Source organism: Neofelis nebulosa, chromosome X (assembly GCF_028018385.1).
Source record: "Neofelis nebulosa isolate mNeoNeb1 chromosome X, mNeoNeb1.pri, whole genome shotgun sequence".
NCBI lineage: Eukaryota > Metazoa > Chordata > Mammalia > Carnivora > Felidae > Neofelis > Neofelis nebulosa.
In genome coordinates, this window is record NC_080800.1 from 27685121 (window position 1) to 27709705 (window position 24585).

Here is a 24585-nt window from a genome sequence, read left to right on the forward strand (position 1 = left end):
CCCCCTTTTTTCCTTCACTAAAGAGACCTTTATACCTTTGCTGTGTTGCAGCTGCAGAATTTGGTCTTGAGATTTAACCACTTCTGGCTGTGGAATTGGGTCTGATTTAGCTCAGCAATGAGCATATGACCTAATTTGGGCCAATAAGTTTCAAGGAGGTCTTTCTTGGATGCTTTAGGAAAGAATGTCCCTAAAGAGAATATCTTTTGCAAAAGTGGGCCCTGAAAATCTGCAGGCAATTTTTGCCAGCCTACAGGGAGCCATATGAAGGTGGTCAAAGAAAGGCAGAACCCACAGAGAATTGCGGGGGGGGGGTGGTGGAGGTGGGGAGGGGTGGGGGGGGGAAAGGAACCAGAACCCTCACGACTATTATTATTTAAAATCACAGACAGCTTTTTCTGTCATTTGCAGCATTAAGAGTAGGAAACAGGGGCGCCTGGGTGGCTCAGTTGGTTCAGCGTCTGACTTCAGCTTAGGCCAGGATCTCGCGATTTGTGAGGGATTCCTGAGGTCGAGCCCCGCGTCTGGCTCTGTGCTTATGGCTGGCTCGGCTAGGAGCCTAGAGCCTGCATTGGATTCTGTGTCTCCCTCTCTCTGCCCCTCCCCTGCTTGCACTGTCTCCCACTCAAAAATAAATAAACATTAAGAAAATAATAAAAAAGAGTACTCAACAATATATCCATTGAACCAGATACCTATAGTTGTATCAGTGAGGACTAACTCTCCACCACCTATGACAGAAGTTGAAGATTGATGCTATTCTAATATAATTAATTTTATCATCTTACTCTTATAAAAACTCTTGGATAAAATTAACAACTCATACTTATCTTTCATGTTTCTAATACCCACAATGCGTATTTTGTTATCCCATTATACAAAATCACGTGCTACAGTAATAGTTCAGTCATTGTGTTCTGAAGCAGAGATTTGTAATTGGTAGTTTGGGAATCGAGCTTCACAACAGCCAACGTGTATACTCTTTTGAGTGGATGCTGGGGAAAGAAAAGGTTAACTTGATAGCACCTGCCGTGCCTACACTGGCAAATGGAAAGAAATCACACAGATGGTGGCATTTGTCTGAGAGTTTAGTGCCAGGGGTATCCTCGCAAAGGTACATACATTGAGATAGAATTTCTGTCTTTTCCTAAAGCAATGGATGAAGATGTGTTGCAAAAAATCTATTTTCCTACTTATAGTATAAAAATCACCACCAGTGACACAACACCAACAATCATCAGTCCATTTGATAGTGAGCATAGTGAGCCTTTGGTGATCCTTTAATACGTGCCAGGTTAGCAAGGCATTCAGCTTTGTTCGAGACTGCTGTTGGGTCGTCTTAGATGATTTTCCTTCTAAGAAAGTGCTCAGAAGAAAGTCTGATACACACTAAACTATCAATAAATGTTACCTATCATTACCTAACACAGACAGAACTCTTTAATTCTCTTAGAGAGTGGGGAAGACTTCAAAACAGGATGAAGTTTTTCTCTGGACAGTCTGGTACAGACTTGGTACAGGTATATAAAGAAATAAAGGAATGATGCAAACTGAATGCCTGACACACGTGAGGTAGAAAGCAATGAATATAGTAAAAGAAATACTGCTGGGGGTTGGAGGGCAACAGGAAGGTAAGATGAGTCTTGGGCTTCGTGGAGGTATAAAAGCGTAGTCAGATATGGCAATCTGTTGTATAAGGGAGAGTAAAGAAGGGAGACATTCTTCGAGAAGGTGGGTGGACCAGGAAGAGTAGGATAGACCAGGAAGAACACAGGTCAAATGTGGGGAAACACTGGGCAATCTCACTGGGATGGCAGCTGATGTGAAAATCACCAGTGGGAGAAATTATTGGAAGACGGCTAGAATTGGATTACATAGGGTCTGGAAAGCCTGGACTAGAAGGCAGATTTACCAAGGAACTTCTGCACTTGATGAACCCTCAGCATCCCCCAAACTGGTATAAAACTGGTTTTCCTGAGATTTTGTGACTAGCAGACGCTCCTGTCAGAGTCAACCAGGCATTGCAGAACAGTATGTTAGCGGTTTCACAACACAGGAAACATTCTGACTAATGGCACACCTGAAGGGCTTCAGGGGAAGGCACATCGAAGCAGAAGCTTGTGTTTAACGGTGTTACCAGTGTTGGGAAAGCCATTCTATTCTTTCAGTTACGTAGGAATAACACTAAAATATAAACGATAGCCAGTATTTGTTGGTGTTTTACTATGTAATGGGCGTGGCTCTAAGCTTACATGGGCTATATCTCGCTTAGTCCAGTCTTGTTCCTGTTTTCAAATGAGGAAACTGAGACACAGAAAGACCAGACAGCTAGTAAAGAATGTGTGGTAGGCTGTCATCTGGCAGTTAAAGTGAATCATGCTTTCCATATTTCAAGTCTATGCGTAGTCTACTCTCACTTTGGCTGAGCTTGCCCATATGCCTTAGCTACGGCCAATGGGATATGAACAAGTGTGCTGCAAGCAGAAACTTGAAAAATGCTTGAACACTGCTGTTGGATCTTTTGGAGCTCTTCGTGGAATCCACCCACCAAGCTATGAGGAAGCCCATGGAACCACATGGAAAAGACCAAGTGGAAACCAACAGATGTTCCTGGCCAGTAGCTCCAGCTGAGTTCCTAATTGGCATCCAGCACCAACTGCCAATCAGGTGAGTGGGGCCATTTTGGACTTTTTGGCGTTCCCAGTGCCTTGGTTGGCAACATGTGAAGCAGAAGAAAACCATACTGAACTCTCAAAATCATGAGAAATAATAAAGATTCGTTGTTTTAAGCCATTAACTTTTAGGGAAAGTTTTTATATAGCATCTATACGTAGAACAACGTGAAACCACAATTTGAATCAGGCAGGTTATTAACAAGTGAAACTCCACAGAAATAATCAACAAAACCTAGCAGAATTCCACTTTTTGAAAAATTCTACATTAAAATAAATATTCTACATTGCCTATACCAGCCTATGTGATGACTACTGGGCTCTCTCACCTCATCCCATGTTTTTCCCTCTTTCCTCCTCTGAGGTGAACATACACAAAATCCCTTGTCAAGAACAAAGAAAGACCTTATTACATTTATGGATATCATTGCCACTCTTTCCACATTTTAATTAGCACCGAATTGTAGAAAAATAATTATGTCAGTTGTTAGTGGAGGTAGTGGCCTGTCTCCTCCAGGATTAATATAATGACTCTGGGTCCCGGGGAAGAGTAAGCCAATGGCAAAGGTCAGTACCCTGGTCAGAAGGAGAATAAGGGGAAAAAAACATATCAACTTTTTGTGTATCCAGGGAAAGGCGGCCCTTGACCCTGAGATGTTTGGTAGGAATATCCACAACTAGGAAACTCAAGTGAGTTTTTTCCCCCAACCCAAATAGCATCTATTATGTATTTCTCTGTTATCTGAAAAAATACAATTCCTTTTTCTGGACCGTGTCAGGCCGCCTGTTCTATGTTCTCACATCCTCCCTTTTTATGTCACCACAATTTGAACTAAGCAATTATTTCTGGAAGAGTGGGGATTTCTAAGACGGTGGGGTTATGCAGACACCGACTTTATTGTTCCTCACCTCTGCCTTCAGAGAAGCTCTATTATTATTCTTAGCTTTCATTTGAAATCTCAGTCTGGAGTGGGGTGAGGGGAGTGAGGTGGGAATGCACTGGAGCCACAACCTTGGTCTTACACAGGTGGGTCAGTATTCACTGCGGTCTTTGGGCCTGTTTTTGGTCTACTTTCATGATTTGGTTATGATAGAAGCAGATAGCATGACTTTCACTTTCCAGGTCATTGCACCGTGAGGAGCCACATCTGGGTCTGATGAAGACAGCGTGTAACTCAGGGACAAATGACCTTTGAGCTGGATGTGGTAAGTGATCTCTTGTGGCCTCTGCTGAGGGAGACAATGAGTGTGTACTACTGGTGGGCAAGAGTACACAGATATTTGGGTGATTACTGTGGCGGTTTTTAAATGCAGCACTACCTGGGAGATAGCATAGCTATCTTGGTAGCCTGGGTTCCTAGAGTAACTTTTTAGGGCAGAGACTACATACCCAGGGTAGGCTTTATGTGAAAAAGGTACAAATGCATGCATTGCTTGAGCCATTGAAATTTGGGGGTCTCTTTAGTATAGTAGCTCAGCCTACAACCTAACAAACATAAAAAGAAAATGAGAACAGATGCATATATAATCACATAATTAGTTTCAGTGTTTATCTGCTCCCATCAAATGCAACATATAGAAACATAAGTGTCTATCTTGCTCACTATTCTCTCCTTCTTCCCTAGCATAATACTTAACCATATTGGAGACAATAAATACTGAGTATATTAATAAAACAATGTTCCTACCCTCCTAGGATTTGCCCTCAAGTATCTTTGAGGATCCTTGTGACTCTCGGACTACTGGCTTTTCAGAGTGCTGATCCCGAGCTAATATTACAGGAGAGCCAGGATTCGTGGAATAGAAGCCTAAATACATAGGAATGTGTCCTGACTATTTTCCTTTTGAGATGAGAAAGAAACCTGACAGATTACACTATGGTAGATTGATTTCAGTGGTGACCTACCTGTGTGCACATCTCTCTCTATATGCACATAGCTATCCTGGTTATGAAAGTCGATGTCATCAAGGGGTGCAGCCCATTTCCCTAATCCTTGAATCTGGGCTGGGCCTTGTGACTTGCTTGGCCAACAGAATGCGTTAGAAATGACACTGACTCAGTTCTGAGCCTCAGCCTTAAGAGGACCTGTTCACTTCTGCTTTTTCTCTTAGAATCCTATTTTCTGCATGAGAATAAGTCCAGGCTAGCTTGCTTGAGGATGAGAAGTCGTATGGATGACATGGCTCATCCCTGCTGAGCTCACCCTAGATAAGCCAGGCCCCACCCAACCAACCCACCAGCTGACTGCAAAAACATCAGTGGGCCCTAGCAAGACCCTCTGGGCTTTAGATATATCAGTAGAACAGCCCAGCTGACCCAGAGACTATATGCAATTATAGCTGTTATGATTTTAAGTCAATGGACCTTAGGGGTTTGTTACATAACACTTTTCTAGCACTCAATAGCTGGTACTTGAGGGAAGGCTAGAAATGGTAGCAAGCCTTGGTATTCTTGAATAATACTAGAGTTCTAAATAAAAAAAAAATGCTGAGTATGATGACGTCACTGAAGGTAGGCTCAATGCTTTGCAAAGGCACCTGTACAAAATTCATAGCAAACTGACGAAGGTAACCGCTAATGAGGGGATTTTAGATCACAATCAGAAGACTTAATAGCAGCTAGTATTTATTGGCTACATACTCTGTTATCAGCCATTGCCCACAGCAGTGAAGGAAGGGAAGAAACATCTTTTGCTCTCTTGTGTCCCACCAATGCCTAAATGCTTCAATGGCTAAAATATCTAGAAGCTGGTGGCCAGAAAGCCTGGGTAACGAGGTGGTCAGAGGTCAGCTTCTTGAAATATACAATGTAAGAGGGGAAGGAACTGGAATGGATGTGAGATCACAGGGTACAGAAGAGAATATGTGGGTTATGAGTCACCAAAGGGTCTATGTTTCAAAGGTATGAATAAGTTGGATGTGTTCATGTTTTCTGTTAAAGATGAATATAGGTGCCCCTGGGTGGCTCAGTCGGGTGAGCATCCGACTTCGGCTCAGGTCATGTTCTCATGGTTTGTGGTTTGAGCCCCACGTTGGGCTCTGTGCTGACAGCTCAGAGCCTGCAGCCTGTGTCTCCCTGATTCTGTGTCTCCCTCACTCTGCCCCAACCCACTTGCACTCTGTCTCAGTCTCTCTCAAAAATAAACATTAAAAAAAAAATTAAAGATGAATACATATCAACTGGGGATGAATGGATGTGCTTCACACGTATCAGGAAACAAAAGTTCTTAGAAGAAGCCTCAGAACACATTGCTAAATACATCTAAATACACTTAGAATATCTCAGAATACATCGCTTCAATATTTCAAAATATGGGACCTGCAGTCAACTCACACACAGATTCTAGCCAGCCATTCTTTATATTCTTATTACTTAAAGTATGGATCAAGTCCTAGAGCCCTGGCGTCATCTGGAAGCCTTCTGGGAAAGCAGCATCCCAGATCCTCTACAAGACCCACTGAATCAGAAACCTCATTTTGACAAAATCCTTAAGTAATTCACGTGTACGTTAAAGTTGGAGAAATGCATTTCTGCTTGATGGCATGTAGACCCTTTCTTCCTGAGCACCAGTGTTAGAATTTTATGATGCCTACCTAATAACAGAAAGCCCAATTATTCATAACAAAGTACTATAGTACATATTGTGTCCTTAGTTCTTCAGGGAATCCAGGGAGATGAGCGAACAAGCCTGATAATGCATCACCATTGCAAAAATGGGGGAAGAGAGTAAACAAACAAACAAACAAAAATTTAAATAAGTGGGCCATAGTTAGGAGCTAGTGAGGGGTAAGCCTGCTTGGGACCGTTATTAACTGCAAAGGTTAGTGATCATTCCAGAGCTGACATGAGGTGTGGACAGTGGGCAGATGGAGCCTGCAGAGTCACTGCACAAACAATTACAATATTTGGGGCTCCATTCAGAAATAACCACATTAGGAGTAAGTACGAAGTTGCAAGGGGCATCTTAAGAGAACTGATTCTTCAAGGCAGAAGTGATTATTTTATCATATTGCATTCCAGCTTCAGAATAAACAACGTTGCGTGTTAATGTCAACTTCTTCCTTAATTATTTCAGTGCTTGATAATTGTTTTCATCTGCTGTGAAACACGATAAAATCTCAACTACAAACTATCTTTTCTATTAATTTTTCTGTTCCCTGGGTTGTCTTTTATTTGTTGCCAGTGAATGAGAACCTCATACAACCTCAAAAGTAATTCTTCTCTCTCCCTTCACCAGCATCATCAGTGATTGTAGCAGAAAGATACAGGTGGCTGATACGAACAAAACAATAAAGTAGCTTCAAAGAGACAACAGTATGGGTCTAGGATTTGTAACAACCTTAATAGCAGCAACAAAAGCTATCATCAAGACAGTCACTTAAATTTTGATTCAGTTGCAGACTTTTATTCTTTTGTAAACATCTAAATAAGCCCAAGAATGACTGTCCTATTCAAAAGTGTTGATGTCACCCACATCATGAACAGGCAGAATGTGTCACCTTCATAAGACATTTATTTTTAGACTGTGTTCAAGGTATAACCATCAGTCACAGGTTGCCCAAAGATTGCAACTATCAGGACAAATGGGGTTTTCTCAAAATATCCTTCTGATGACTTTGGTTTCTGGCCCATTTCCTGGTCCATCTCTTTTCCTCCACACTTGGCCAACCATGCCAACGATGGACTCATACTTTTCCCAGTGATAACTGAAAATGTTCACAAATTATAACTGTACCTTTCGGTTCAGATACTTTCACTTCTAGAGCAAAACAGATTGATTTTCTCCAGCGACAAACAATGAAATGGTCTCTTCGATGTCTTCTAATTTGTTCTAACATCAGTAAGTAAACTAAAAGGCAGCAAAACAAAGTTTGTCCGTCAGGTCCTTATCAGTCCTTCATAACCCATACGGTGGCCTTGTCTTGAACTATAAGGGGAATAAACGAGGGGAATGCTGATTTTGGCATCTAGCTTACCCTCTGTTAATCTAGCTCATCCTTCTCAGCTGACACGAGACAGAAATAACATCAAAGGGTGATAAACTCTTCCCTGCAAACCTAGGGTTCCATGGTTCGCTGGCCCCAGACCTAATCTATCAATCCATTTTCCACACAATAAAAGGTATGAAACACATTACAGATTGGTTATAAGCCCTGGCAGGTGGTCTATGACAAAAATGGAATATATCAACCAGCCCAACCTTCAGTGTCCCTTTTTCTAGAGTTTGAAGCACTAGGGGATCAGCTGACATGTATATAGTAGCGAGGATTTAATATTAAACTCTTTTAGGTATATATACACTCATACATCTTGTGGTATAAGTGTAAAGACTTGACAGGAAAGTTCACTTCTGGTATGATTCTGATCTTTTATACAAATAGCACTCTATTTTATTTTTTTGCATGACTTATTGGCTTTGCACGGTAAGTAATAAAGGAAACTGGCTTAGAATTTACAATATGTGCTCTTAAATACTGATTTAATCTTCATTTGTTATTCAACATCAGCTTAAGGGGTTGGTATATAAAAGCCTCCATTTAACGCCACTTCAAGATTACTCTATTTTTAGAAAGAAAAGCAATGCCTCTAAAAGTCTCAGGATCGACACTATGTAATCCAGTCATTCCAAAGCAAAGGCACTACAGAAACAAAAGGAACAAGCTTTCATATTAGCAAAGAATCTCTTTTTTGTTATGTCATTTCTTCTCCTTTCTAAAATTCATTGCTATAGGGCAAACGTCTTTGTGCTCATAAAGGACTTCCTTCAAAAAAGTTACACTGAAGGTCAGAGTGACGAAATTTTTCTCTTTCTGTCCTCATTGTACTTCTCTTCATTTTACATTCATTGTGAACAGGAAAGAAAGTTTGCCAGAATAGTCACATCTGTTTTTAATCCGAAATTAGTTTACCTTTTTAATAAAGTCTGGTCCACAGCATATTGAAATGACAAATTTTCATACTCGCTGCACACTATCAGGATGTATATAGCCGAAAATACGGTTTTAATATGGAAATGAGCTGTTGCATGCTGGATTTTTGTTTGTTCGTATTTTTAAAAATAGCATTGCATCGAAATGAACAAATTATCTAGTATTACAGTGAGGCCTCCTAATAGAACATTACATGGCTCCAATGACAGTTTCTACAAATGGTTTCTCATCACTCCACCAAAATGGGGGAAATCAACATCAAGAACGGAAGTAGGAGAAGGGCGTAGGGAAGCAGAGTGGAGGTTCGGTGAGGCTCTGTCTGGGTTTCTGGGCTAAAGTCGGCAAAGCTGACTGATCCCAAAGATGTTCAGGGTTAAATAGGTCATCTTAAATTATCCTCATACTTCCAACGGGAAAATGTTAGTGTGTGAAACCAATGGTTGACCACTTGGACTGCATAGCCCACGTTAAGAGAAAAATCCACCAGTTTCCAATAATTTTATCTGAAAGTTTGGCTGGTTATAGCTAATATGAATCATGAGGTCAGTGAAATGGGAGAGTGCTGATTGAAGACCCTCTCTGCCTTCCATGACGTATTTGGTGACCCTGGTGACTCTAACTCTTCTGTCTTTCAGCTCTTGAATCGATCATGGTGGAAATCGTCGCAGTATTCTCCACAAAAGTCATATTTATAACTGCTTGATTAAGATGGCGAATATTATTCAGCCTTAAAAGAGAAGAAAATCCTGTCATATGTGAGAAGATGGATCTACCTGGAGGACGTAATGCTAACTGAAAACAGGTATATATACACAGAAGGGCAACTACTACATGATTGTGCTTAGTGAGGGTATCGAAAATAATCAGACTCATAGAAACAGAGAATAGAATCGTGGTTATTAAGGCAATGAGGAGAGAAAAATGGGAGCTGTGCAATGGGGACAGAGTCTCAGCCATGCAAGGTAACAAACTTCTGGGCATCTCCTATGTGGTAGGATGCCTGTAGTTACCAACACTGTATCGTGCTCTTGAAAATTTGTTAAGAGGGTAGATCTCATGTTAAGAGCTCTTACTCTAATATGGGGCACCTGAGTGGCTCAGTCAGTTGGGCATCTGACTCGTGATCTCTGCTCAAGTCATGGTCTCCCAGTTCCTGGGATTGAGCCCCACCTCAGGCTTCACACTCACAGTGCGGAGTCGGCTTGGGATTCTCTCTCTCCCTCTCTCTCACTACTCCTCCCCAACTTGCGTGCAAGCCCGTACTCTCTCTCTCTCTCTAAATAAATAAATAAGTAAACATTAAAAAAGAAATACATAATAATAAAAAAAAAAACAGAAAAAAAGAACTGCTACAATAAAAAAGGTGGCTCCATAGGAGCTTTGGGCCGGGTCTTCGTGTTTTTGTGGTTTAACACCATCCCGAGTTTTACGTTAAAACTATTATTTTTGACCAATTACAATGTATGTGCCAGACACAGTTACACATTTCTTGGGCGCTTTCTCATTAAATTTTCACCACAACCTATACAGTATGTTCTACCATAACCTGAATTTTAGGATATTATTACTGGAGTATGGACAGGGCAAATAAAAGATGGCATAGCTAGCAATGGATAGAATCCATAGTCCGTAAACCTCACTACTAATCAATGAGATAAAGTGCCTCCTCGCAACTCCTGTGTACTTTTTACTTGTTTGTGAGATATCTGATTGACATTCCTGGCATTCTCTGAAATTTCAGTAATTTGGAAAGTTAAAAACCATGTATATACCCACACATATGCATATACACAAATATACGTACACATATACACATCCTTTTAATAAAGTAGAATACTCATGTAAGTGAAAGAGGGAGCTACTAAAAATTATGATGTGATAACAGGCAAAACCAGGACTTGTCAGAGCAAACTGAGATGTACTCACGACGTACAACCTGGTAAGAATCCCCATCTCAACGTGAAATCATAGGAGGCAAAGTCACAGATGCTTATGTTAGAAACTTTTAACTACTATTCTCCCTACTTAACTCTCAGCATCAAACTAGCAACTATTAATTACAAGAGATATAAATAGCTGTAAGGCCAAACTCTATGCAATCTGAATGCTCTTTAAATAAAGTAAGGGTGAGAAGTGATTATGATATGCTTAGAAAGACATGTGGCACATAGTGGTCACTCATTAGATGTTTGTTGAATGATTTCATAAGTAAATGTTATGATGTAATTATTAACTACATAATGGAAATTTCCAAGATGATGGATTTCTAAGAAATACCAGGCTATGGGTCATAATATAATAATGAATAGGCAAACATGTTTTTCTTCTATTCCTTGTAAAGATTCTTTTCTTTGGTTAAAAAATGTAGTTCACATTAAAGGCAGGAATGATTGGTAACAATCAGAACAATCTATTAACCAGTCTTTGATGGGAAAGTAATCAATTGGAACAAATGTTCATTTTTGAGCAAGGAGTGAAAAAGCCAAGCTTTAGGGGCGCCTGGGTGGCTCAATCGGTTAAGTGTCTGACTTTAGCTCAGGTCATGATCTCACAGTTGGTGGGCTCAAGCCCCACATCGGGCTCTGTGCTGACAGCACGGAGCGTGGAGTCTGCTTCGCATTCTGTGTCTCCCTCTCTCTCTCCGCACACCCCCTACTCACGCTCTATCTATCTCTCTCTCAAAAATAAACATTAAACATTTTTCTTTAAAAAGCCAAGCTTTAGCTTGATTTAACTTATTCTGTTTTACTATCTATATTCATAGTAACGACTAATAATGACTAGCATTACATAGTAAACATATCTGGAAAAAGATGAAGCATCTATGTACTTGACACAAATGAAAAGAACAGATTTAAGCTGTTTACTCCTCAGATGAATACTTAAAAATAACATGATTAGAAGTTAATATAAAATGAGCTATATCTCGGGAAATTTCAATAAAGTCATTTGTATATTGCAGAAGATGGCCTGCCACTTTCGTTCCATTTTTACATTCAAACTATTTATTTTTGTGATTTAGTATAAAAATAACTCCTATACTATTATCAGTATCACAACATTATTCCTCTATTAGAGCTTTGCTAGATATATTTTTAAATCTAATTTTTCTAGGTAAAGTGGATCAGACTTTTTTTAAGTGCATCTTAATAATGTCCTTAACTGAAATTCATTTTCCAGCAAAAGTTCTCCTTTGTGCTTGTAAAATGTTTTAGTTTTTGTATGCACTGTTTTATAATATCTAGGTGTTAACAAATTAAAGTAGTAATTTACTACTTACAAATAAGTGGCAAAACAGGATGCAAACTTTTAAATGTATTCAACAAAATGAATATAGATTTATTGTAATTAACTTCACTATCTGTAAAGTTACTTAACATCAAATACCTAAGACATGTAACTAATTCTGAAACAGCGTGAATATGTTTTCTTGTATTACCTAATCACAAATGTTCCATGGTAAAGAAGGTGGTGAAAAATAATTTGAAAACGTAGTATCTAGTTTTCCAGAATGGGCAAGAAACAAAGCGAAAACTCTCATACAGTTTGCTTAAACAAAATGAAATCTCAGTTTCTTCCTTTACAGGAGCAAAGGGAAAAAATGGGAAACCACATTTTTTTTCTTGTTTATAGCATTTTAACTACAGAAAAATCACTTGAGTTTCATTAAAAAGCTAAAAAAATAGCTTTTATATTTAAAACTTTTATATTTAAATAGAGAACAATGTGTTGTCAAATAAGTCACACAACCTTTCGAGGATTCAGTGTTCTAGTCGAGAAGATGTGAGAGTAATTTAGTTTAATTAAGACCCTTCCCTCTGAACAATCCCTATGAGTCTACAAAAGAAATATTCCACTTTATTTCACCTTTAAGTAATCGTTTCTTGGCCTTTTGGCTAAGATCAAGTGTATTTCACCTTTAAGTATAGGAAGAATACAATACAATTCAAAAATAATACTGATCCATACATGTTTTAGTTCTAAATAACAGGTAGTTGAAAAAAGACCTACACGTAACGAGTAAAACTAGTAACGAAGAATAAAGAAAGCAGACACAACGTGACAAAGAAGATGAAAGGGATTAGAAGGTGAAGAATCAGAGAAAGAGAGAAAGCAGGAAATAACATGTCACATACACTAACCTGGGCAGAGCAAAAATGACATATATACATGCAGAAAAGGAGATCAATGAGAAACATAGAAAGATGTCAACTCATAGTCAAAGACACATGTAACAGAAAGAGGAAGAGAGTGATAGTGATGGCAAGCAGTAGGAAGGGAGAATTCCTTACACACACACACACACACACACACACACACACACACACACACAGGTTCAGAGAACATAGAAATATGAAGAGTGCTAAATATTAAAAACTATACAGAGTCAGACATGTGTATGAAGATTACAGAGTGAGACACTCAGAAAAATACACAGAAGCTAGCTTTAGTAACATTCCCATTTTGCGGACCTTAAAGGTATTATTATTAAAGACTGTAAATGTCAAGATATGTAATAGATAAGAACAAGGATTTCATTTCATGATCCTTAGGTGGAGGTAACCATACATTTAAACCAAGGCTTGTATTCAGCTTTAGAGAAACATTTCCCATCTCTGCTATAAAGAGAAGCTATCCAGGTCAAGACAAGTTAACACAGTTTTGCAATGAACCCATTACCGGGTCCAACACTCCCTTAAAGCAATAGCTGTATTACCTCCAGTCGCTTTTTTCTCTATTCACTAATAAAACACAAAGGTCCCAAAGTAATTGCTAAATTGGCTAATATGCAGGACAGCACATTACAGTTAATGGGGAGAAAGGCATCTGCCACTAGGGATTGTGACCTGACATCTTTGGAGAATTCATATATTAAGAAATTGGCATATTTGTATCCCAGCAACCCTGACTTACTACTTACAATTACACCACCCATTACAGCGCTTGGGTGGAGGAGGGGGCTAGAGAATAAAGGGGAAAGGGGTCATCATCATTTCTTCTCTTTAGACTGAGAATTTGAGGTTTAATGATGATCAGGTCTTTTGATAACTCTGACTTCTTTCTTTACTTTTTAAAAAAAACTACTGACTTGTGTACTGACCTAAATATGGCACTCATTGTTTTCTATTCCTAATTTAAACCAAGAAGGATAGGGTAGCATAGGGACTGAGAAGACACAATTAAATAATTTTTACTGTGACTAACGAATAAGATTCCAAATTTTATGACATCTGGTGACAAAAGCATAGCATTAAAATTATAATTTTGGAATGGGACCCAGATATTATGGTATATTAATACAATTCTATACAAACCAGTATTCACAATGTTAGTTTCAATTTTGTAGCATAAAAAACTTTTTTTGACTTTTTATTCTGCTGCAGAACAGATAAAACCTTGACCCACGTTCCATAAAGCTGCCATCGTGCGTTTCATAGTTTTAAATCATTCTCTTTACATTTTCTACAATTCCAATGTTTGTGTTCCTTTTGTGAGACCAAGATGCACTGAGATATGGAAACTTTTGGGGCATCACTCTTCCTTGTTCTCTTCCCATGGGCTTTGTTTTGTCAGTTTTATTTTTCAGATGCCACATACAAGTGAAATCATACAGTATTTGTCTTTCTCGGTCTTGTTTCACTTAGCACAATTCCTTCAAGGTCCACCCATGTTGTCACAAATGGCAACATTTCATTCTTTTTTAGTGGGTCAGTAGCATTTCATTGTATACATATGTGCGCCACATCTTTAACCATTCATCCATTGATGTCCAGTTGGGTTGTTTCCATATGTTTTTAAAAGAATATTTATTTATTTTTGAGAGTGAGAGAGGAGGAGGAGGAGGAGGAGGAGGAGGAGGAGGAAGGGAGGGGGAGAGAGAGAGAGAGAGAGACAGAGAGACAGAGAGAGAGAGGGAGGGAGGGAGGTAGGGAGGGAGGGAGAATCCCAAGCAGGCTCCCACTGTCAGCACAGAGCTCAATGTGGCTTGATCTCAGGAAATGAGAGAGCATGACCTGAGCTGAAATCAAGAGTTGGCCACTTAACCAACAGAGCGATCCTGGTGCCCCAGGCTGTTTCTATATCTTGACTACAGTAAATAATGCTGCAATAAACATAAGGGTGAATATATATTTTTGATTTAGTGTTTTCATTTTTCTCAGATAAATACCCAGAAGTAGAATTGCTGGATCAGAGAGCACTTTTTTAAGAAAACATTTCTAAGGAACTTCCATAGTATTTTCCATAGTGGATGCCCCAATTCACATTCTTAACAGTGCATGAGGGTTCCCTTTTCTCCACATCCTCGCCAACACTTGCTATTTCTTGTCCTGTTGGTAATATCCATTCTAACATGTGTCAGGTGGTATCTCATTGTGGTTTTGCTTTTAATTTACCTGATGATTAGTGACGTTGAGCATTTTTCATGTGCCTCTTGGCCATCTGTAAGTCTTCTTTAGAAAAATATTCAAGTCCTTTGTCATTTTTTAATTGGATTGTTAGTTTTCTTGCTATGGAGTTGTAGGAGATCTTTATTTATTTTGGCTATTGATCTCTTATTGAATACATGAATTGCAAATATTTTCTCCCATTCCTTTTCCCTTTGTTGCTGGTTGCCTTTGCTTTGCTTTGCTGTGCTTTTAAGTTTGATGTAGTCCCATTTGTTCATTTTTACTTTTGTTGCCTATGTTTTTGTGGTTACATCTAAAAAATCATCACCAAGACCATTGTTAAGTAACTTCACACTTCTGTTTTCTTCTAGAAGTTGTATGATTTCAAGCCCCATGTTCAAGTTTTCAATCCATTTTGAGTACATTTTTGTGTACCTTGTAAGGTAGTGGTCCAGGCTCATTCTTTGCGTGTGGATCTCCAGTTTTCCTAACACCACTTAGTGCAGAGACTGCCCTTTCCCCCTTGCATGTTCTTGCCTCCTTTGTTGTAAACTGACAATGTATACGAGGCTTTATTTCTGGGATCTCTATTCTGTTCCATTCATCTGTCTATTTTTATGCCAATACCACAGTATTTTGATTAATATAGCTTTGTAATATATAGTTTGAAATCAGAGAGCATGATGTCTCTGGTTTTATTTTTCTTTCTCAAGATTGTGTTGGCTACTGGAGTTCTTTTGTGGTTTCATACAAGTTTTTTGGCCTGTGATATTTTGGTGAAAAATGGCATTGGGATTTTGATAGGGATTTTAATGAATCTGTACTTTGCTTTGGGTAGTATTTTTTTTTTTTTTCAACTTTTATTTATTTATTTATTTTTTTTTGGGACAGAGAGACAGAGCATGAACGGGGGAGGGGCAGAGAGAGAGGGAGACACAGAATCGGAAACAGGCTCCAGGCTCCGAGCCATCAGCCCAGAGCCCGACGCGGGGCTCGAACTCACGGACCGCGAGATCGTGACCTGGCTGAAGTCGGACGCTTAACCGACTGCGCCACCCAGGCGCCCCTGGGTAGTATTTTTTAACAAAATTAATTTTTCCAATCCTTGAACATGGAATAGCTTTCCATTTATTTGTGTCTTCTTCAGTTTCTTTCATCAATATTTTATAGTTTTCAGAGTAGAGATCTTTCACTGCCTTGGTTAAATTTATTCCTAGGTATCTCATTCTTTGGATGAAATTATAAATGAGACTGTTTTTAAAATTTCTCTGATAGTTCATTGTTAGTATATATAAATGCAACAGATTTTTATGTATTGATTTTGTACTCTGTAAGTTTATTAAATTTGTTCCTTAGTTCTAACAGTTTTACAGTAGTCTTGAGAGTTTTCTATATAAAGTCTACAGAGGAAATAAACATAAATTCTGTATAAAATCATGGTGTCCAAAAATAGGGACATTTTTACTTCTTCCTTTCCACTTTGGATGACTTTTACTTCTTTTTCCTGCCTAACTGCTGTGGCTCAGACTTCCAATACTATGTTGCATAAAAGTAGCATGAGTGGGGATCCTTGCCTTGTTCCCAATCTTAGAGAAAAAGCTCTCAGCTTTTTACCATTGAGTATGATGCTAACTTTGGGCTTGATATATGGCTTTTATTATGTCGAGGTATGTTCCATCTATACCCACTTTATTGGGAATTTTTGATCATAAATGGATATTGAATTTTGCCAAGTGTTTTTTCTCCATCTATTGTGATGACTATGTAATTTGTATCCTTCATTTTGCTAATGTGGCATGTCACATTGATTGATTTGTGGATGCAGAACCATTCTTGCATCCCCGGAACAAATCCCACTTGAGCATGGTGTATGGTCCTTTTAATGTATTGTTTAATCAGGTTTGCTACTATTTTGTTGGGGATTTTTGCATGTATGTTCATGAGGAATACTGGCCTACAATTTCTTTTCCTTCTTTCGTTTCTTCCTTTATATCTGTGGTATTCTTGTCTGGTTTTGTTATCAGACTCATGATGGCCTCATAAAATCAGTTTGGATGAGGCAAACTTCTATCACTATGAACATCCCTCTTAGAACTGCTTTTGCTATATCTCATAGATTTTGTATTGTTATATTCCCATTGTCATTTGTCTCAAGTATTTTTTTTTTCATTTCTCCTTTGATTTCTTCATTGATTCATTGGTTGTGGAGTATTGTCTAATCACCACATATTTGTGAATTTTCCATTTTTTCCCTCTTGTAATTGCTTTCTAGTTTTATACCATTGTGGTTGGAAAATATGCTTGATATGATTTCAGTCTTCTTAAATTTATTGAGACTTGACTAACTTAAGCACTTAACATATGCTCTCCTCTGGAGAATGTCCAATGTGCTTTTGAGAATATATGTATTCTGCTTTTGGATGGAATATTTTGTATTTCTCTATTAAGTCCATCAGTCTGATGTGTTAAGGCCAATGTTTCCTTGCTGATTTTCTGTCTGAATTATCTATTCACTGATATAAGTAGGGTATCACAGTCCCCTGCTATTACTGTATTTTGTATGGCTTTCTATTTCTTACCTCCTTTAGGTCTGTTAAGGTCTGCTCTGTATACTCGGGTGCTAAGTATGTTGGGTGCATAAATATTTGCACATATTATATCCTCTTGTTGGACTGACTCCCCTCACCACTACTTAATGCCCTTATTTGTCTTTTTTTACAGTTTTTGTTTTAAAGTCTTTTTTTTTTTTTTTTGGCCTGATTATGCAGGTACGTCAGCTTTCTTTTGATTTCCATTAGCATAAAATACTGATTTCCATCCCTTCACTTTCAGCCTCAGTGTATTCTTATATCTGAGGTGTATCTCTTTTAGACAGCATATATATGGGTCTTTTTTTTTATCTATTCAGTTACTCCATGTAGTTTGATTGAAACATTTAATACATTTACACTTAAAGTAATTATTGGTAAGTATGTACTTATTATTGTCATTCTGTTAATTGTTTTCCAATTGTTTTGTAGTTCTCTGTTCCTTTCTTACTCTATTCCCTGGTGGTTTGATGACTTTCTTTAGTGTAATGTTTAGATTCTTTTCCCATTATCTTTTGCATACCTACTACAGGTTTTTGCTTTAGGGTTACACGAAGCTCTCACAGCATCCTATAAATCTAACAGTCCATTTTAAGTTGATAGCAACTCAAATTTGAATGCATTCTAAAATTCTTCTTTTCCAAACCCACTCCCTTTTTATATTTTTGTTGTCACAATTTACATTCTTTTTATTTTATATATTCTTTAGGGGCATCTGGGTGGCTCAGTAGGTTAAGTGTCCAATTTCAGCTCAGGTCATGATTTTGCAGTTTGTGAGTTGGAGCCCCACGTCAGGCTCTGTGCTGACAGCTCAGAGCCTGGAGCCTGCTTTGGATTCTGTGTCTTCCTCTCCTTCTGCCCCTCCCCTACTCATACTCTGTCTCTCTCTCTCAATAATAAATAAACGTTAAAAAGTATATCCTTTAAATAATTATCATAGTTTTATTTTTTTACTGCTTTTGTCTTTTAACCTTCAGGCTGGCTTTTTTTAAATGTTTATTTTATTTTTGAGAGAGAGGGGAAGTGAGAATGAGTGGGAGAGGGACAGAGGGAGAGAATCCCAAGCAGGCTCTACGCTGTCAGCATAGAGCCTGATGCAGGGCTTGAACTCATAAACTGTGAGTTCATGACCTGAGCCAAAGTCAGACGCTTAACCAACTGAGCCACCCAGGCGCACCACCATCACACTAACTTTGTAAGTGGTTAACCTACTATCTTTTCTACATATTTACCAGTACTAGTGAGATTTATACTTTCATGTTTTCTTGTTACTAATTAGTGCCCTTTCTTTTCAGCTTATAGAACTCCCTGGAACTTTTCTTTTAAGGTCAGTTTAATGGTGATGAATGCCTTCAGCTTCTGCTTATCTGGAAAACTCTTGATTTCTCCTCCAATTCTGCATGATAACCTTGCCAGATAGAGTATTCTTGGTTGGAAGTTTTTTCCTCTCAGAATTTTGAATATATCATGCCTCTCTCTTCTGGCCTGCAAACTTTCTGCTTAAAAATCTGCTGAGATTCTGGGGTGCCTGGGTGGCTCAGTCGGTTAAGCGTCTGACTTCAGCTCAGGTCATGGTCTCACAGTCCGTGAGTTCGAGCCCTGCGTCGGGATCTGTGCTGACAGCTCGGAGCCTGGAGCCTGCTTCAGATTCTATGTCTCCCTCTCTCTCTGCCCCTCCCCTGCTCATGCTCTGTCTCTCTCTGTCTCAAAAATAAATTAAAAAAAACCATCAAAATAATTTAAAAAAAATCTGCTGGGATTCTTATGGGAGTTCCCTTGTATATAATGCATTTTTTTCTCGTTACTTTTAAGATTCTGTCTTTATCTTTACTTTTGACATTTTCACTACAATGTGTCTTATTGTGAAAATCTTTTAGTTCGTTTTATTTGTAACTCTCTAGGATTCCTGGATCTGAATGTTTATTTCCTTCACCAGGTTAGAGAAGTTTTCTGCCATTATTTCTTAAAATAAGTTTTCTGCCCCTTTCTCTCTTCTGCTAAACCTCTATAATGTGAATGCCTTTCCACTTGATATTGTCCCAAGGTGCCTTAAGTTATACTGACTTTTTAAAATTATTTTTTCTATATGCTGTTATATGTGGGTGAGTTCTAGGGCACTGTACTCTAGCCCACGAATTCTTTCTTCTGTTTTGTCTTGTTTGCTACTGAATGTCTCTAGTGTGTTTTCAGTTCTGTTTTTGTATCCTTCAACCCTGAAACCTCTGTTTTGTACTTCCTGATATCTTTTATCTCTTTGTTGAAGTTCTCACAATGTTCATCCATTCTTCTCCCAAGTTTTGTGAACAAATTTATCACGGTTCCTTCAATCTCTTTAACAGGTAAATTACTTAACTCCGTTTCATTAAGTTTTTGTTTTTCTTTCTGAAGTTTTATCCTGCTCTTTCCTTTGGAAAATATTCCTCTATTCCCTCATGTTACATGACTCTTTACGTTTGTTTCTATGTATTAGGAGAAACAGCTACCTCTCTCAGCCTTGAAGGAATAGCCTTGTGTAGGAGATGAAACTTGTCGTTCAACTTTGCCCTAGCTCTTGTTTGTTTCTTGAATCTCTGCAATCGTCTAAGCAGGCTCATTTATTCTTGATAGGTTTCAGTCATTGAGGATGTACCAAGACCTAGGACTGTTCCCAAGGGAGGGGATCTCAGTCAGCTCTGAGTTTTAGGCTGATTTGGATCCAGATGCTCAGGCTGCAGCTTTTAAAAATGCAAATATATACAGTCCTGTGGGGCCACAATCATGAACCCTGGCATCACCCAGACCAGGAGATCCAGAAGTGTCCCCCGGGTGACCGTTACAAAAAGTAGCAACAGTTGAGTATACGAGGTCATTTCTGAGAGGTACTAGTGAAGTAGAGTGAGGTCAAGAGAAAGGACACAGATAGTGTCCCCTGACCTACCTTCCCTGAGAGCACATCCATAGTTTCTATGTCTGTGGCGAACTTGAAATCTGCCCCCCAGGCTGAACCTCCAGGAAAATAGGCTTTTTTTGACAGAAAAACTCCGGTATATTTCAGTCTGCTGTCTATACTGTGCCCTGGGTGTGAAGGCCTGCCCAAAACTATTTCCCTCATCGTTACAGTCCCATGGGACTCAGGAATGCAAGCCTTTCTGGCCACCAAAGTTAGGCAGTCAAGGAGAGTGCCCCATGTGGCCTGTGTGCACCTCCTGACTTCAGCAAGGCAGCTGGAGAGCTCAGGAATTGGGTGGGCACATCTGTTGGCTTTGGCAAGGCAGTGGGAGAGTGCAGGAAACACGTGTTGCCCATGGCTTTGGCAGGGAAGCCAGAGATTTCAAGAACTATGCAAGCCTGCCTGTGCTAGCACGGGAGAGCGCAAAAGTGGCACTGACCAGCATTTCCATCTGGGAGAGGTTCCCAGCAGATTCCTGCCCCCCCACCTCACTCTTGACGATTAGCAGATGGGTCTCCTTCATAAACAATCTAGGCATTTTCCAAACTGCTACCACTGTCCTGAGCCTGGGGCAAGGGAGTCTGTGTGTAAGCCCTTTAAGAGCAGTATCTCAGTTCCCTACAGCACTTTGGGAATCTTCTGGAGGTAAGACCCAATGGTTTGCAAAGCTAGATGTTTTGGGGGCTCATCTCTGCAGCGCAGGTCCCATGAGTTGGGGTGGCTGCTGTGGAACATGAACTCCTTGCTGCTCAGGTAGAAGTTGCTGTTTCGTGAAATCCATGCCGATTATGGGTTGCCATGCCAGCGGTGAGGTTTCTGGAGAGAGAGTGTCTCTGCCTGTCCTATCTGTTTTGATGTGGCACTTTTATCCTTGGTCATGGAGGAACTGCTCAGCTAGTTTTCAGCTGTTTTTCAGGGGGAACTATTTCCTATGTAGCTGTATCTTCACTCTGTCCGTGGGAGGAGGTGAGTTCAGGACCTTCCTATGCTACCATGTTGGACACCCCCCTCCCTGCCTAGTGAAGTCTCTAGTTTTGTTTTGTTTTTCTTTTCCCATCATCTACATAAACTTTTCTCAGTATAACTTTTCCATACCTAATGCTTAAAAAGCAATTTGTGTCAACTTTGAAATAAGGCATTTTATATTATGTGACAATTATAGTCCACCAGTATCTTCTTGGCCCCTGGTATAAAGGATTACAGTTTGCTTTACATTTTGGATAGAACAAAGTTAACAGGTATTAAATATGCTCAGTAAAGCACTAGAACTGTTGTCAAAAATGGATGTGAGGTTTTAAAACATTTTCGGAAGGTCTAAAGCATATATGAGTAGGGCATACATGAAGACATATAAAGGAGAAGTAGCCCTAGGTACGGGGGGATCTGACCTTGGCAGAATTGGGCAACCGGATGAAAGATACCATGATGGGTGGGGCTAAGAGGTGGGTTAAACTTGCGGTACTAAAGTCTGTAGATGGAAATTCGCCCCTAGCTCGAAACTACCACACAATGAATGGCCTGTCCTTAACATTTACTTAGAAGCAAAAATAAATATGAATCAAGATAAATAAGAAGTATGTGATTCTTATCTAAAGAAATTAAACTTGGTACCTGGGCTGAATCTCGGTAGGTGTTGTGCGTACCTCACCATAAAGCCCACTGCAGTACAGAACTTGAATATCTTTTAGCAAGACCGTCAGTTCTCTTCCTTAGCACACAGAGTAAAAACAGTCGATTTGCTCATTCTTCTTCATAAATATGAATATAAATATACTTATATAATAAATATCATACAAATATATAATAAATAGGTTTATATAAATATATAAAAGACCACTGGCTGCATGAATAAAGTCCACAACCTCAAAAAGAGAAAAGGACATGGAAATAGACAAAATCCTTGAAATACACAACTTATAAAAGATTACACACACACACACACACACAAAGAAAAAATCTATCCATCCCTGTATCTATTAAAGAAATTGAACCAATCATCAGAAACTTTCCCATACACACACACACACAAAAGCTTCATCATCGGATGGCTTTACAGTTGAATTCTCTGAAACACCTTGGAAATAATACCAATCTTCAACAATTTCTTTCAGAAAAAAAAGAGAGACCACTTCTCCAGTGATTTTTATGACAAGCCTAACGTTGCTATCCACACTTGAGAAGGATATTATAAAAAAACAAAATACAGACCATTTTCTGTCATGAACAATACAAAAATCCCAAACGACATATTAGAAAATGACTCCAACCATCTGTAAGTAGCACAAGACCTCATGACCAATATGATTTCTTTGAGGGATTCCAGAGTAGTTTCACATTCCAGAACCAATGGCTGTAGTTTGCCGCACTCACACAAAGGAAAAATCATACGCTCAATAGATACAGAAAAATCATCTGAATATATTCAATACCTGTTCATAATAAAAACATGAATTGGGAATAAGGAGATATTCTTTAATTTGATTAAAAGAACCTATAAAATGTCCTACAACAAGTACATTATTTAATGCTAAGTTATTGAGAGCTTTCCACCTGACACCGGGAATGAGCCAACGTTTCCCATAATTGCCACTTCCAGTAAACATTGTATTGGAGGGCCTAGTCTGTGCAAAAAATAAAAAAATAAAATCCTAAGGATTGAAAATAGGGAAACTACCTCTATTTGATGGCACAACTGTGCACATAAAAAATGCAAAAGATGCTGAAAACTATTAATATTAATAAGTGAATTTAGCAAGGGCAATGAATATGTGCATAATATACAAAAATCTATTATATTTTTATAAACCAACACCAAAGAGAAAATAAGATTCAAAATGAAATTCCATGTATAATAGGATCAAAATGTCAAATATTGGGGACAAAATCTAATAAAACGTGCAGGTCTTCTGCACTGAACATGGAAAGATATGATTGGAAAAAAGCATTCAAGAAGACCTAAATAAATGAAGGGATATATCATTTTCACAGATCAGATGACTTCATATTGTAAAAATGTTAACTGATCTACAAATTCAACATAATTCCATCACTATCCTGTCAAGCATCAGTAAAAATCGATAAACTGATTCTAAATGTACTTGGTATATCAGTGAGCCAAAAATAGCAAAGATAATGTGGACTAAAAAGAACAAAAATGGAGGTGTTAGATGATCAGACAGACCCTCAAATCTTAAACAAAACAATTGCATGTATGCAGACCATGAAGTGCATTCAGTTATAAAAAGGAATAGGGGCACCAGTCGGTTAAACGTCCAACACTTGATTTCGGCCCGGGTCATGATCTCACGGTTGGGGAGTTCAAGCTCTGCATTGGGCTCTTTGCTAGCAGTGCAGAGCCTACTTGGGATTCATTCATATTCTCTCTCTCTCTCTCTCTCTCTCTCTCGCTCTCTCGCTCTCTCTCTCTCTTCCCCTCCCTCCCTCTCTCTCTCCCTCCCTCCCTCTCTTTCTGCCCCTCCCCTGCTCGTATTCTCTCTCTCAAAATAAATAAATAAACATTAAAAAAATAAAAAGGAGGGGTGCCTGGGTGGCTCAGTTAGTTAAGCTTCCGACTTCACCTGAGGTCATGATCTCATGGTTCATGGGTGTGAGCCCCGCATCGGACTCTGCGCTGGCAGCTCAGAGCCTGGAGCCTGCTTTGGCTTCTTTGTCCCCCTCTTTCTGCCCCTCCCCCGCTCATGCTCTCTCTCTCTCTCTCTCTCTCTCTCTCTCTGTCTGTCTCTCAAAAATAAAGAAGTGTTAAAAGAAACTAAAAAAAAATAAAAAGGAATAAAATTATGATACCTGCTACGACATGAATGAACCTTGAAAACATGCTAAGTGGAATAATTTACACACAAAGGGACAGATAAAGAATCAGTTTACTTTTAAAATCTATCCAGTACAGGCAAATTCATAGAGACAGAAAGTAGATTAGAGATCATTTTGTGTGGGTGGGTAGCTGGATGTGGGGTTACTGCTTAATGTTTACAGAATTTTTGTTTGGGGCAATGACAAAGCTTTGGAAATAGATGACTGTAATGGCTGCACAGTGTGAATGTAATAAATGACACTGA

The 24585-nt window shown here is 39.0% G+C and overlaps 1 protein-coding gene across 18 annotated transcripts in view; it reads right to left on the bottom strand.

The window, feature by feature from the left end:
* The window catches only part of DMD (dystrophin), a 2138536-nt gene that overhangs the window by 753867 nt on the left and 1360084 nt on the right, over positions 1 to 24585 (bottom strand). The window lies entirely within an intron of this gene.